We start from the raw sequence: 15,616 nt of genomic DNA on the forward strand, positions 1-15,616 counted from the left end.
TTCTCTTGATGTTGATTCTTTGAAACTTAGATCTATTCCACCTAAGCATGATATCAATGAGTCTCTCAAAGCCATGAGAATTTCCATTGATGAGTGCAAAGAAAGAACCGCTAGGATGCGTGCTAAGAAAGATGCCTTTATAAGAGCGTGTTCTTCTAGTTGCTATGAAAATAAAGATGAAGATCTAAACGTTATTGATGTGTCCCCTATTAAATCTTTGTTTTGCAATATGAATCTTGATAATGATGGGACTGAATATGATCCAACTTTACCTAGAGGGCGTTCCAAGAATTCGGAATATGTTGATCTTGATGCTAAATTTGATAAAAGTGGGATTGAAGAAATTAAAACCCTAGATGTTGCTAAACCCACTATTATGGATTTCAAGGAATTTAACTATGAAAATTGCTCTTTGATTGATTGTATTTCCTTGTTGCAATCCGTGCTAAATTCTCCTCATGCTTATAGTCAAAATAAAGCGTTTACTAAACATATCGTTGATGCCTTGATGCAATCTTATGAAGAAAAACTTGAATTGGAAGTTTCCATCCCTAGAAAACTTTATGATGAGTGGGAACCAACTATTAAAATTAAAATTAAAGATCATGAATGCTATGCTTTATGTGATTTGGGTACTAGTGTTTCCACGATTCCAAAGACTTTGTGTGATTTGTTAGGTTTCCATGGTTTTGATGATTGCTCTCTAAACTTCCACCTTGCGGATTCCACTATTAAGAAACCTATGGGAAGAATTAATGATGTTATTATTGTTTCAAATAGGAATTATGTGCCCGTAGATTTTATTGTTCTTGACATAGATTGCAATCCTTCATGTCCTATTATTCTTGGTAGACCTTTCCTTAGAATGATTGGTGCAATTATTGCTACGAAGGAAGGAAATATTAGATTGCAGTTTCCATTAAGGAAAGGCATGGAACACTTTACTAGAAATAAAATTAAATTACCTTATGAATCTATTATGAGAGACACTTATGGATTTCCTACCAAAGATGGCAATACCTAGATCTATTCTTGCTTGTTATGCCTAGCTAGGGGCGTTAAACGATAGCGCTTGTTGGAAGGCAACCCAATTTTATTTTTATTCCTTGCTTTTTGCTCATGTTTAATAATAAATAATTTATCTAGCCTCTGTTTTGGTTGTGTTTTTTGTGTTTAATTAGTGTTTGTGCCAAGTAGAACCGTTGGGAAGACTTGGGGAAAGTCTTGTTGAACTTGCTGTAAAAAACAGAAACTTTAGCGCTCACGAGAACTGCTTTCATTTTTATTTGGAGAGTGATATTTAGTTAATTCTTTTCGAAGATGATTAATAGATAAATTCCTCACGTCCAGAAATTTATTTTAGAATTTTTGGGGTTCCAGATCTTGCGCTAGCTACAGATTACTACAGACTGTTCTGTTTTTGACAGATTCTGTTTTTCGTGTGTTGTTTGCTTATTTTGATGAATCTATGGCTAGTAAAATAGTTTATAAACCATAGAGAAGTTGGAATACATTAGGTTTAACACCAATATAAATAAAGAATGAGTTCATTACAGTACCTTGAAGTGGTATTTTGTTTTCTTTCGCTAACGGAGCTCACGAGATTTTCTACTTTAAGTTTTGTGTTGTAAAGTTTTCAAATTTTGGGTAAAGATTTGATGGATTATGGAACAAGGAGTGGCAAGAGCCTAAGCTTGGGGATGCCCATGGCACCCCCAAGATAATCTAAGGACACCTAAAAGCCAAAGCTTGGGGATGCCCCGGAAGGCATCCCCTCTTTCGTCTACTTCTATCGGTAACTTTACTTTGAGCTATATTTTTATTTACCACATGATATGTGTTTTGCTTGGAGCGTCTTGTATGATTTGAGTCTTTTTTTGTTAGTTTACCACAATCATCCTTGCTGTACACACCTTTTGAGAGAGCCATACATGATTTGGAATTTGTTAGAATACTCTATGTGCTTCGCTTATATCTTTTGAGTTATATAATTTTGCTCTAGTACTTCACCATTTATATTCCAATGATGGGCTTCCTCAAATTGCTCTAGGTCTCCATGAGCAAGCAAATTGGATGCACACCCACTTAGTTTCTTTTTGAGCTTTCATATACTTATAGCTGTAGTGATTTCATGGCAATCCCTACTCACTCACATTGATATCTATTGATGGGCATCTCGATAGCCCGTTGATACGCCTAGTTGATGTGAGACTATCTTCTCCCATTTTGTATTCTCCACAACCACCATTCTATTCCACCTATAGTGATATATCCATGGCTCACGCTCATGTATTGCGTGAAAATTGAAAAAGTTTTGATAATGTCAAAAGTATGAAACAATTGCTTGGCTTGTCATCGGGGTTGTGCATGATTTAAATATTTTGTGTGGTGAAGATAGAGCATAGCCAGACTATATGATTTTGTAGGGATAACTTTCTTTAGCCATGTTATTTTAAGAAGACATAATTGCTTTGTTAGTATGCTTGAAGTATTATTATTTTTATGTCAATATGAACTTTTGTCTTGAATCTTTCGGATATGAATATTCATACCACAATTAAGAAGAATTACATTAAAATTATGCCAAGTAGCACTCCGCATCCAAAATTCTATTTTTATCATTTACCTACTCGAGGACGAGCAGGAATTAAGCTTGGGGATGCTTGATACGTCTCCAACGTATCTATAATTTTTGATTGCTCCATGCTATATTATCTACTGTTTTGGACATTATTGGGCTTTATTATCCACTTTTATATTATTTTTGGGACTAACCTATTAACCGGAGGGCCAGCCCAGAATTGCTGTTTTTTGCCTATTTTAGGGTTTCGAAGAAAAGGAATATCAAACAAAGTCCAAACAGAATGAAACCTTCGGGAACGTGATTTTTAGGAATATTATGATCCGGGAGACTTGGACCCTACGTCAAGAAAGAAAACAGGAGGGCATGAGGTAGGGGGGCACGCCCACCCCCACCAGGCGTGCCCTCCACCCTCGTGGGCCCCCTGTTGCTCCACCGACGCACTCCTTCCTCCTATATATACCTACGTACCCCCAAACGATCAGATACGGAGCCAAAACACTAATTCCACCGCCGTAACTTTCTGTATCCACGAGATCCCATCTTGGGGCCTGTTTCGGAGCACCGCCGGAGGGGACATCGATCACGGAGGGCTTCTACATCAACACCATAGCCCCTCCGATGAAGTGTGAGTAGTTTACCTCAGACCTACGGGTCCATAGTTAGTAGCTAGATGGCTTCTTCTCTCTTTTTGGATCTCAATACAATGTTCTCCCCCTCTCTTGTGGAGATCTATTCGATGTAATCTTCTTTTTGCGGTGTGTTTGTTGAGATCGATGAATTGTGGGTTTATGATCAAGTCTATCTATGAATAATATTTGAATCTTCTCTGAATTATTTTATCTATGATTGGTTATTGAAAGTGCGTTATATCGACTAGAGGGGGGGTGAATAGGCGATTTTTATAAAAGTCTTCAAAACGTGGAAGTTTCGAAGACAAACGCTAGAAATAAACCTATTACCATGCAGGGGAAGGTAGATTACACTAGGCAAACCATAGTCAAGCATTCAATGAAGTGAGAGCACAATGACTAATAGCAGCAATGTAGTAAGGATCAGGTAGGAAGATATTATGAAGCCAAACAGAACATGCAGTCACTCAGTGAAGACAAAAGATAGTGCAAACATACAATGACTTCACAAGGAGTAACAGTAAGTAAAGGGAAGGGAAGGATGAAACCAGTGACTCGTTGAAGACAATGATTTGTTGGACCAGTTCCAGTTGCTGTGACAACTGTACGTCTGGTTAGGACGGTGTAACATCCCAAATTTTCAATTTGGAATGTTATACATTAGGTCATCATGCATATCATATTTTATTTTGCCTTTGGTTTTGATCCTAGAAAATCCTAAGGAACTCAAGGACCCAGGGAGAGAGTTGGGGATTTCGTTATTTACATATTTGAGTTTTCTCAAATTATGTAAATAGGATCATTTGATTTTATTTATTTTATCATCAATTATTTCTATTACAAAAATATGAGAGAGGGAATAAAATGACTTTCCCAAAATATAGAAATATTGAAGATTTAATAAAAAAATCAAATAAGATTTATTTCGGAGTTTTTTGGTATTTTTATTTGAATTTAGGAAAAATGCGCGTTTTTCAAAGTTGTAGTTTGGGCCCAGATAAATGTTCACTTTATCAGGCTTGATTTTAGGAACCCGGCAAAATTTATTTCGTGATTTTTGGAGTCCGTTTAGTATTTCTTTTTATTTTTCTTCCGAGCGAAAAAAAAACGCGCTAAACCGACTTCGGGCCGTTTTCGGCCTGGACTCTGCCGGCCGGGCCTTTAAATAGCGACCGCCCCGGCCCGGGAGACAGCCAGCGCCCGGAAACCCTAACCCTAATCCGCCGCCCGCCGCCGCCCTAGCCAGCCGCCGCCGCCGCCCGCCGCCGCCGCCGCCGTCGCCGGAGAGCGCGCCTTTCGAGGTTCGCCGCCGCCTCGTTTTTCCGTGCAGTTTTTTTTAAAAAATAAAAAAAATTCTGTTCGTCGTTTTTCTTTTTCGTCGGATTTTCCGCGGTTATTTTCTGATCGTGATTTCTGATCCAATTTTCGTTTAAGTATAACTTTTCGCTCGTTTATCGGAATCAGGCGATTCAAGCGCCTGGAGTTTCGTCTCAAAACCCTCTTTCCGAATAATCAATTTAAACAAGTTTTTGCTACTGTAAAATTTGCCCTAGATCCAGATTACTAGAACGAAGTTGTTTTCTTTCGCTGTTTGTTTTCTTTTGCTTCGTTCGATTTGATTCTTTTGCCAACCGGAGTTCTTAAGTTGAACCTTCTGGTTAGATCTTTTATTTGAGTTTTACCTGTGCATTAGATGAGTACTTATTGTATGCTTATTGTTTGTCTGCGATAGAATACCCGGAGTGCGCCGCCTGTTACGTTGAATCTCTAGGTTTCGTGGATCATCAGCAAGGCAAGTAACACTTTGATCATACTTTTTCTACAACCCAGTTTTATTGCATTAGATCAATCCTCACACATTGCATGATTAGGATCTAATTAAATTGTGGGATGGGAAGTAGATGAGGTAGTACCTATTACCTGTTTATTATTAAACCTTTGGGAGTTACTTCTACGTTTGCTTATTATGCCCTGCTATGCTAGTAGACGTGGATTGGGTGAGTGATATCCATGACAGATGTGAGATTGTTAATTAATGGTTTATCTAAGGTGGCAACCTAACACACATCTGGGTGGATTGAAGCACCTAGGATTTCCAGGACTTGCCTGTTTTTATTGGACCGCCACCCAGGCTCAAAGGGATCATGAGATTATTCATACTAGAAACTTCCGTGTGCAGCCACAAGCCATTATGGGCTCTGGCATAGTTGACTAAGTTGTGCGAACTCTTACAGTGGTAGAGTAGCAGATGTAGGGGTTGTAGGTGGTACGGTCTACCCGATCGTAAGGTGCTAGCGCTTCTGAAAGATTATGTCTCGGTCATCCGTCTTCTCAAACACCCTGTAGTGCGAGAAACCAAACGGAGGCGATCGAGTCTTGTGGGGAAAAGTGCGCAAACCTCTGCAGAGTGTAACAAACTAATCATGGTTAGCCGTGTCCCCGGTTATGGACAAATCTTGAGTATCTAGTACCTGGATTTTCATGTGAATCTCAACATGTTACCCTAAATTAATTTTGATGGGTTTTAATGATGTTACTTAATTGGGATTGAGAGTGGTGTCAACCATTCTCAATGTTTCACAACCACCATGATAGTAATTAATTTTATTCCTTTGAAGTAGGGAAAAATTGGCTTTACGCAAAAACTGTAACCATAGAGCTTTCCACCAGCCAAATATGCATATAGTATAGTTGTTGCATTCCATTACTCTCTATGTGTTACCTTGCCAGCATATTCCATGTGCTGACCCGTTTCGGGCTGCAACGTTAATGTTGCAGACTTTTCAGACGTCGATTAAGGAGTTTTAGGTCGTGGTTCTATACTCAGTGATGCCGTTGGAGTTGATGGACTCACTCATCTTCCAAGCCTTCCGCTGTTATCGTTATTAGATGGCCTTAAGCCATATTTATTGTAATAAGTTCTCTTTTGAGACACTCGATGTAATAAGTGTCTGATTGCTACTCTGCTATAAATCCTCCGGGTACTGTGTGGTGTCAGCATTACTGATCCAGGGATGACACCGGAGCACAGAGATCAGACTGTTTGAGGTCTGGTCGCTACAGAGATGGTATCAGAGCACACACTGACTGTAGGACACGACCACTAAGCTAAAGACCTAGATCACTACTCACTCTCTTCTCTTCTGACCTCTCATCTTTTCTACTCTTTAGGATGACGGATGCAAGGAACAAGTTCACCCAACCAGATGAAGATACACCCTTTGGACGCCACCTGAAGGAAGTCACTAGATACCTGAACATAGGAATACCAAGCTTCATGGGAACCTACAATGCCACTTTACCTGAAGAAGAGCGCTGGATGATTCAAGTTCAAGTTCCAGGAAGGACGTTCATGCCAGTCACTGAGCCCATAGAGTATTCTTTCGATGCACCAACTTGGAATCTAGGAAAGAGTATGGCAGCTCACATCGCCATGGGATGCATTGGAGAAGTCTACCGCGAGGATCCCAAGGATACTATCTACCAGATTTGTGGGCGCCGAGATGAACACTGGGAGATGATCAGCACCAGGAAAGATAGATCAATTGCAGCTTTTATCCAGGAGTTAAACCAGCACATTCGACGACAGGAGAATCAGATGTGCGCCGACATGATAGATCTGAAGAAGGCTAAGACTAGAATCAAGGAATTAGAGGAAGAACTCAAGGCTACACGCGAAGATTATGAAGAAGAAATTGAAGTATTGGTGGAGAAGAATGACGATATGAGCAAGAAGATTGGAATATTTATGGGAGGCCCGACACTAGTAGATGAAGACGAAGAACCCAAGGAGATTAGCCCGGAAGACTACATCATCATCGACGGCACCGACTCGGAGCAAGATAGTAGCGATGATGACTATGTGGATGAAGCAGGAGCAGATATCATGGAGTCTACAACCGTAGAATAATTCTAGTAGATCACCTCATCAATAGTAGTAGTCCACCATGTAAATATAGTAGTCCGAGCACTTTTGCGATAGTTAGATCGATTGTATGTCTTCTTTGATTGATTGAAGTGAATTGTGTGCTTTTGCCTCATGTGCATATGGGTAGTGTTTTCCCTTTAGACCCCCTCTATTCTTATACCTCATCTTTTCTAAACCCTCAGATGCCTCCGAGACGTGACCCCGGATTTGCCTTTCCGCCGGAGCTCACTCAGTTGATCCAGCAGCAGAACACCTTGATGCAGTTGCTAGTTCAGAATCAGAATCAAGGGAACAACAACAACAACCCGCCACCACCACCACCTGTTGACCACTTAGCCCGTTTTCTTAGGCTGAATCCGCCGGTGTTTGCCAGTAGCACCGAGCCGATTGTAGCAGATGATTGGCTCCGCAAGATAGCTAGAGAGTTGACCACAGCAGGATGCACAGATGTGGAGAAGGTGAAGTTTGCCGCACATCAGTTAGAAGGACCCGCAGCATCTTGGTGGGAGAATTTCACAGCCACCTTCCCAGTCGACACTGTCACATGGGACCAGTTTCAGCAGGCTTTTCATACTGCCCATGTTTCAGCAGGAGCAATGCCCATGAAGAAGCATGAGTTTCGTAACTTGCGCCAAGGAGGACGGACAGTTGGCCAGTATGTGGAGGAGTTTAGTAAGCTAGCATGTTATGCCCCAGATGACGTTGCTACAGATGCAGCTAAGCAGGAGAAATTCCTGGAAGGACTGAATGATGAGTTGAGTATGCAGTTGATGGTAGCCACCTTCAACAACTACCAGGAGTTGGTAGATCGTGCTCTTATGATTGAAGGGAAGCAGCAGCAAATTGAGAACCGCAAGAGGAAGTATGGACAAGGAAAGTATAATTCAGGAGCTCAGCAGAAGCCTCGTTTTACCCCTAGACCGGGAGGACATTTTCAACATACCCATGGAGTAGGTAGCTCGCACAATCACAATGGCACCAAGAATGGTAATGGAAATGGAGGAAGAAATGGACAGAACCGCAGCACCCCATCGACCCCAGCCAAGAAGGATTTGAGCCACGTCACTTGCTATAAGTGTTCGAAGCCAGGACATTTTGCAAATGAATGTCCTGAAGGCCAAAACGGCAATGGAAGTTCTGGGAAGAAGCCGAACCCTTTCAACAGGGGACAGGTGAACCACGTTAGCGTGGAGGAGGTTGAAGCTTAGCCCGATGCAGTAATAGGTAAGTTTTTGGTTAAGTCATTTACTGCACTCGTTCTTTTTGATACTGGAGCATCACATTCATACATATCAAGGGGATTTGTGGATAAGTATAACCTACCAACCCAAGCCCTTAGGTCACCCATGTTAGTAACCTCGCCAGGAGCAGAGTATGTGGCAAGTCTATGGTGTGATCGGTTACCATTAAGGATTGGTAACTATGTTTTTCCCTCAGACCTAATAGTATTGGAATCTCAAGGATTGGATGTGATATTAGGCATGGATTGGTTATCAAAGTATAAAGGGAATATTGAGTGTGCTAGTAAGTCAATTTTGCTTACCACACCAGAAGGAAGAAGGATCAAGTATGTATCCCGACATGCGCCAAACAGGACACAAGTAAATTCATTATCAGGAGTTGTGCAGGAGGAAGTACCAGTGGTAAAGGATTTTCCTGAAGTATTTCCCGAAGAGTTGACAGGCATGCCACCGGATAGAGACATTGAGTTTTTGATTGAGCTATTGCCAGGCACTGGGCCAATATCGAAGAGACCATATAGGATGCCAGCAAAAGATTTGGTGGAAATTAAGAAACAGATTAAGGAGTTACTGGATAAGGGATATATTCGCCCAAGTTCTTCGCCTTGGGGATCGCCAGTACTTCTAGTGGAGAAGAAGGATGGATCGTTAAGGATGGTTGTTGACTATCGAGGATTGAACGAAGTAACGATCAAGAACAAGTACCCACTACCAATGATCAATGATCTGTTTGATCGGTTGCAAGGAGCTAAAGTGTTTTCCAAGATCGATTTGCGATCAGGATACCACCAGTTGAAGATTCGAGAACAGGATATACCTAAGACAGCATTCGCCACTAGGTATGGGATGTATGAGTATACCGTTATGTCATTTGGACTGACTAACGCGCCTGCCTATTTTATGAACATGATGAACAAAGTGTTTAGGGAGTTTTTGGATAAGTTCATCGTAGTGTTCATTGATGATATCCTGGTATATTCGAAGAATGAAGAGGAGCATAAGGAGCATTTGCGTTTGGTACTTGGAAAGCTCAGAGAACATCAACTATACGCCAAGTTCAGCAAATGTGAATTTTGGTTGAAGAAAGTAGGATTCCTCGGACACGTTATATCTGGAGAAGGTATAGCAGTAGATCCCGCTAAAGTTGAAACCGTGACCAAGTGGGAAGCACCAACAACAGTTGGAGAGATCCGGAGTTTTCTTGGACTCGCAGGATACTACCGGAGATTTATTGAGAATTTCTCAAAGATTTCAAAGCCTATGACGGAGTTGCTGAAGAAGGATACTAAGTTCAAATGGACCAAGGAGTGTGAGGCTAGTTTCAGGAGTTGAAGAAACATTTGGTTACCTCACCAGTGTTGATTTTGTCAGATCAAACCAAGGATTATGAGGTGTATTGCGACGCTTCACATCGAGGACTTGGAGCAGTGCTTATGCAGGAAGGGAGAGTTGTTTCGTATGCTTCACGACAACTGAAGCCCCACGAATTGAATTATGCTACGCATGATTTGGAGTTAGCAGCCGTAGTGCATGCATTGAAGACATGGAGACATTTCCTCATTGGAAATCATTGTGAGGTGTACACGGATCATAAGAGTTTGAAGTACATTTTCACGCAGAAGGAGTTGAATCTCAGACAAAGGAGATGGTTGGAGCTTATCAAAGATTATGATATGAAATTGCATTATCATCCCGGGAAGGCTAATGTAGTAGCTGACGCATTAAGCTGCAAGAGCCATGTCAATAGGTTAATGACGGGAGAAATACCCAAGGAGTTAGCAGGAAATCTTCGTGAACTATGTTTGGAGATAGTTCCGAGAGGCTATGTAGCAACATTGGAGATTCAATCAACTTTGATGGACAGGATCAGAGAAGCTCAGAAAACTAACAAAGAGATTGCCGCTATAAAGGAGAAACTGAGCAAAGGAAAAGCTAAAGGATTTCGTGAGGATGAGCACGACACCCTATGGTTTGAAGACCGTGTTTACGTGCCCAATGACCCGGAGATCAGGAAGTTGATTCTGCAAGAGGCACATGATTCACCGTATTCGATTCACCCAGGAAATACCAAGATGTATTTGGATTTGAAGGATATTTTCTGGTGGACCGGAATGAAAAAGGATATTGCGGAGTATGTAGCAGTTTGTGATGTATGTCAGAGAGTAAAGGCAGAGCATCAGAAGCCAGCAGGATTGTTGCAACCATTGCCGATACCCGAATGGAAGTGGGATAAGTTAGGCATGGATTTTATCACGGGATTACCAAGGACTCGTTCAGGCTATGACTCGATTTGGGTTGTAGTTGATCGATTGACGAAGGTAGCAAATTTCATCCCAGTAAAGACCACTTACACCAGTGCTAAGTTGGCAAAGATATACATGACCAGGATTGTATGTTTGCATGGAGTTCCGAGGAGCATCGTATCAGATAGAGGAACCCAGTTTACCTCAAAGTTCTGGAAGCAGTTGCATGAGACTTTGGGTACTAGGCTAGAATTCAGTACAGCTTTTCATCCGCAGACACATGGACAGACCGAGAGAGTCAATCAGATTTTGGAGGATATGCTGAGAGCTTGTGCGCTAGATTATGGATCTAGTTGGGACGATAATTTGCCACATGCAGAGTTTTCTTACAATAATAGCTATCAGACCAGTTTGAAGATGGCACCTTTCGAAGCTTTGTACGGAAGGAGGTGCAGGACACCGTTGTCATGGGACGAAGTTGGAGATCGCCAGTTGTTTGGACCAGATTTGATTAGGGAGTCTGAACGGAAGGTGAAGTTGATTCGCGATAGGCTCAAGGTAGCCTAGTCCAGGCAGAAGAGCTACGCAGATTCTAAACGCGAGGAGACCGTTTACAAAGTCGGAGATAGAGCTTATCTTCGAGTATCCCCACTTCGAGGGATTAAGCGTTTTGGAGTTAAGGGGAAGTTAGCGCCACGATTTGTAGGGCTATATCGAGTTTTGGAGCGTATGGGAGAAGTGGCCTACAAGTTGGAATTGCCAGAAGGATTGGCTGGAGTGCATGATGTGTTTCACGTTTCTCAGTTGAAGAAGTGTCACGCGGAGATGGTTAACATACCATTGAGAGACACAGTGCCATTAGAAGCAACTCAGTTGGATAACAATTTGACCTATGAGGAGAAACCAGTCAAGATCCTCGAGTTTGCCAGCCAAGTTACTCGCAGCAAGGTTATCAAGTTTTGCAAAGTTCAGTGGAGCCACCACACGGAGGATGAAGCCACCTGGGAGTGAGAGGAAGATTTGCTCAAAGACCACCCTCACCTATTTTCTAGCCAACCCGAATCTCGAGGGCGAGATTCATCTTAAGGGGGGTAGGTTTGTAACATCCCAAATTTTCAATTTGGAATGTTATACATTAGGTCATCATGCATATCATATTTTATTTTGCCTTTGGTTTTGATCCTAGAAAATCCTAAGCAACTCAAGGACCCACGGAGAGAGTTGGGGATTTCGTTATTTACATATTTGAGTTTTCTCAAATTATGTAAATAGGATCATTTGATTTTATTTATTTTATCATCAATTATTTCTATTACAAAAATATGAGAGAGGGAATAAAATGACTTTTGCCAAAATATAGAAATATTGAAGATTTAATAAAAAAATCAAATAAGATTTATTTCGGAGTTTTTCGGTATTTTTATTTGAATTTAGGAAGAATGCGCGTTTTTCAAAGTTGTAGTTTGGGCCCAGATAAATGTTCGCTTTATCAGGCTTGATTTTAGGAACCCGGCAAAATTTATTTCGTGATTTTTGGAGTTCGTTTAGTATTTCTTTTTATTTTTCTTCCGAGCGGAAAAAAACGCGCTGAACCGACTTCGGGCCGTTTTCGGCCTGGACTCTGCCGGCCGGGCCTTTAAATAGCGACCGCCCCGGCCCAGGAGACAACCAGCGCCCGGAAACCCTAACCCTAATCCGCCGCCCGCCGCCGCCCTAGTCAGCCGCCGCCCGCCGCTGCCGTCGGCGGAGAGCGTGCCTCTCGAGGTTCGCTGCCGCCTCGTTTTTCCGTGCAGTTTTTTTAAAAAAATCTGTTCGTCGTTTTTCTTTTTCGTCGGATTTTCCGCGGTTATTTTCTGATCGCGATTTCTGATCCGATTTTCGTTTTAGTATAACTTTTCGCTCGTTTATCGGAATCAGGCGATTCAAGCGCCTGGAGTTTCGTCTCGAAACCCTATTTCCGAATAATCAACTTAAACAAGTTTTTGTTACTGTAAAATTTGCCCTATATCCAGATTACTAGAACAAAGTTGTTTTCTTTCGCCGTTTGATTTCTTTTGCTTCGTTCGATTTGATTCTTTTTGCCAACCAGGGTTCTTAAGTTGAACAATCTGGTTAGATCTTCTATTTGAGTTTTACCTGTGCATTAGATGAGTACTTATTGTATGCTTGTTTGTTTGTCTGCGATAGAATACCCGGAGTGCGTCGCCTGTTACGTTGAATCTCTAGGTTACGCGGATCATCAGCAAGGCAAGTAACACTTTGATCATACCTTTTCTACAACCCAGTTTTATTGCATTAGATCAATCCTCACACATTGCATGATTATGATCTAATTAAACTGTGGGATGGGAAGTAGATGAGGTAGTGCCTATTACCTGTTTATTATCAAACCTTTGGGAGTTACCTCTACGTTTGCTTATTATGCCATGCTATGCTAGTAGACGTGGATTGGGTGAGTGATGTCCATGACAGATGTGAGATTGATAATTAAGGGTTTATCTAAGGTGGCAACCTAACACACATCTGGGTGGATTGAGGCACCTGGGGTTACCAGGACTTGCCTGTTTTTATTGGACCGCCACCCAGGCCCAAAGGGATCATGAGATTATTCATACTAGAAACTGTCGTGTGCAGCCACAAGCCATTATGGGCTCTGGCATAGTTGACTAAGTTGTGCGAACTCTTACAGTGGTAGACTAGCAGATGTAGGGGAAAGTAGGTGTACCGGTCTACCCGTCGTAAGGTGCTAGCGCCTCTGAAAGACTGTGTCTCGGTCATCCGTTTCTCAAACACCATGTAGTGCGAGAAACCAAATGGAGGCGATCGAGTCTTGTGGGGAAAAGTGTGCAAACCTCTGCAGAGTGTATAAACTAATCATGATTAGCCATGTCCCCGGTTATGGACATCTTGAGTATCTAGTACTTGGATTTTCATGTGAATCTCAACATGTTACTCTAAATTAATTTTGATGGGTTTTAATGATGTTACTTAACTGGGATTGAGAATGCTGTCAACCATTCTCAATGTTTCACAACCACCATGATAGTAATTAATTTATTCCTTTGAAGTAGGGAAAAATTGGATTTACGAAAAAACTGTAACCATAGAGCTTTCCACTAGCCAAATATGCATATAGTATAGTTGTTGCATTCCATTACTCTCTATGTGTTACCTTGCCAGCATATTCCATGTGCTGACCCGTTTCGGGCTGCAACGTTAATGTTGCAGACTTTTCAGACGATGATTAAGGAGTTTTAGGTCGTGGTTCTATACTCAGTGATGCCGTTGGAGTTGATGGACTCACTTATCTTCCAAGCCTTCCGCTGTTATCATTATTAGATGGCCTTAAGCCATATTTATTGTAATAAGTTCTCTTTTGAGACACTCGATGTAATAAGTGTGTGATTGCTACTCTACTATAAATCCTCCGAGTACTGTGTGGTGTTAGCATTACTGATCCAGGGATGACACCGGAGCACAGAGATCAGACTGTTTGAGGTCTGGTCGCTACAGGCGGCTAGGTAGTTAAACCTGAGGACACACAGTCCCGGACACCCAGTCCTGAACACGCAGCTCAGGACACCCAGTCCTCACCGTATTCCCCTTGAGGTAAGGTCACACAGACCTCGCCCAATCACTCTGGTAAGTCTTCAAGGTAGACTCCCGAACCTTCACAGACTTCGTTCACCGGCGATCCACAATGTCTCTTGGATGCTCAGAACGCGACGCCTAACTGGCTAGAGGATTCACAGTCCTCAAGTGTAATAAGTCTTCAGATCACACAGACAAGAAGACTTAAGTGATGCCTAATTCTCTTTGGCTCTGGGTGGTTAGGGCTTTATCCTCGCAAGGAATTCTCTCTCAAAAGCTTCGAGGTGGGTTGCTCTCAAACGACAAAAGCGGTATAGTAACTCTGAGTAGCCAACCATTTTTGGTTGTAGGCGGTGGGCTATTTATAGCCACTAGGCAACCCGACCTGATTTGTCCGAAATGACCCTGGGTCACTAAGGAACTGACACGTGTTCCAACGGTCAGATTTCAAACTCACACGGCAACTTTACTTGGGCTACAAGCAAAGCTGACTTGTCCGACTCTGGACAAGATTCGCTCTCATAGTCTTCACTTGAAGACATAGGTTTTGTTTAAGCATCACTTCAGTCATTCTGAATGGTTCTCTTGGACCCCACTTAACAGTACGGTGGTCCCTATGACTCAACAAAGGAGAAAAAGAACTACGAAAGATCTAAGTCTTCGAGCTCCATAGGCTTCATGCGATGTCTTCTCTTGTCATAGTCTTCAATGTGAATATCTTCATATACCACCTTTGACATCAATGTCTTCATACATTTTTAGGGGTCATCTCTGGTAGGAAAACCGAATCAATGAGGGACTTCTACCCGTGTTATCCTGCAATTCTCACAAACACATTAGTCCCTCAACTAGGTTTGTCGTCAATACTCCAAAACCAACTAGGGGTGCCACTAGATGCACTTACAATCTCCCCCTTTTTGGTGATTGATGACAAACTAGTTGAAGTTTTCAACGGGGAATATAATATGTGAAATTGCAAAGGATAAGGAATTGTCTTCATAAGTTGCAAGGGCTCCCCCTGAAGATGTGCATATAAGTAGTTTGCTTTTGGAATGCAAATGCACATGGCAGGTTGTGCTTGTGGAGATCCTCTTCAACTTATGATGACAATCCACTATGCATGTGAAGGTATGTGAAGATAATGACATGCATAATGGAAAATGGACGTCTGCAAAATGATCTAAGTGCGGAGTTTATCGTCGCACATGCGGAATTTATCATCGCATCACAAAATGGCAAATAGGTAGCAGACGACCATCGAGTTTAAGTGTTACAACTCAAAGAACCAAATGTATCAAAATGAGAGTTGTAAACACGAAGCAAAATATAAAGCACCCGCCCATATGGACCCGCTTGAAGACTATCAAACTCGTATGCTTCTCCCCCTTTTGTCAGTAAGG

The sequence above is a fragment of the Triticum dicoccoides genome, chromosome 7A (assembly GCF_002162155.2).
Source record: "Triticum dicoccoides isolate Atlit2015 ecotype Zavitan chromosome 7A, WEW_v2.0, whole genome shotgun sequence".
NCBI lineage: Eukaryota > Viridiplantae > Streptophyta > Magnoliopsida > Poales > Poaceae > Triticum > Triticum dicoccoides.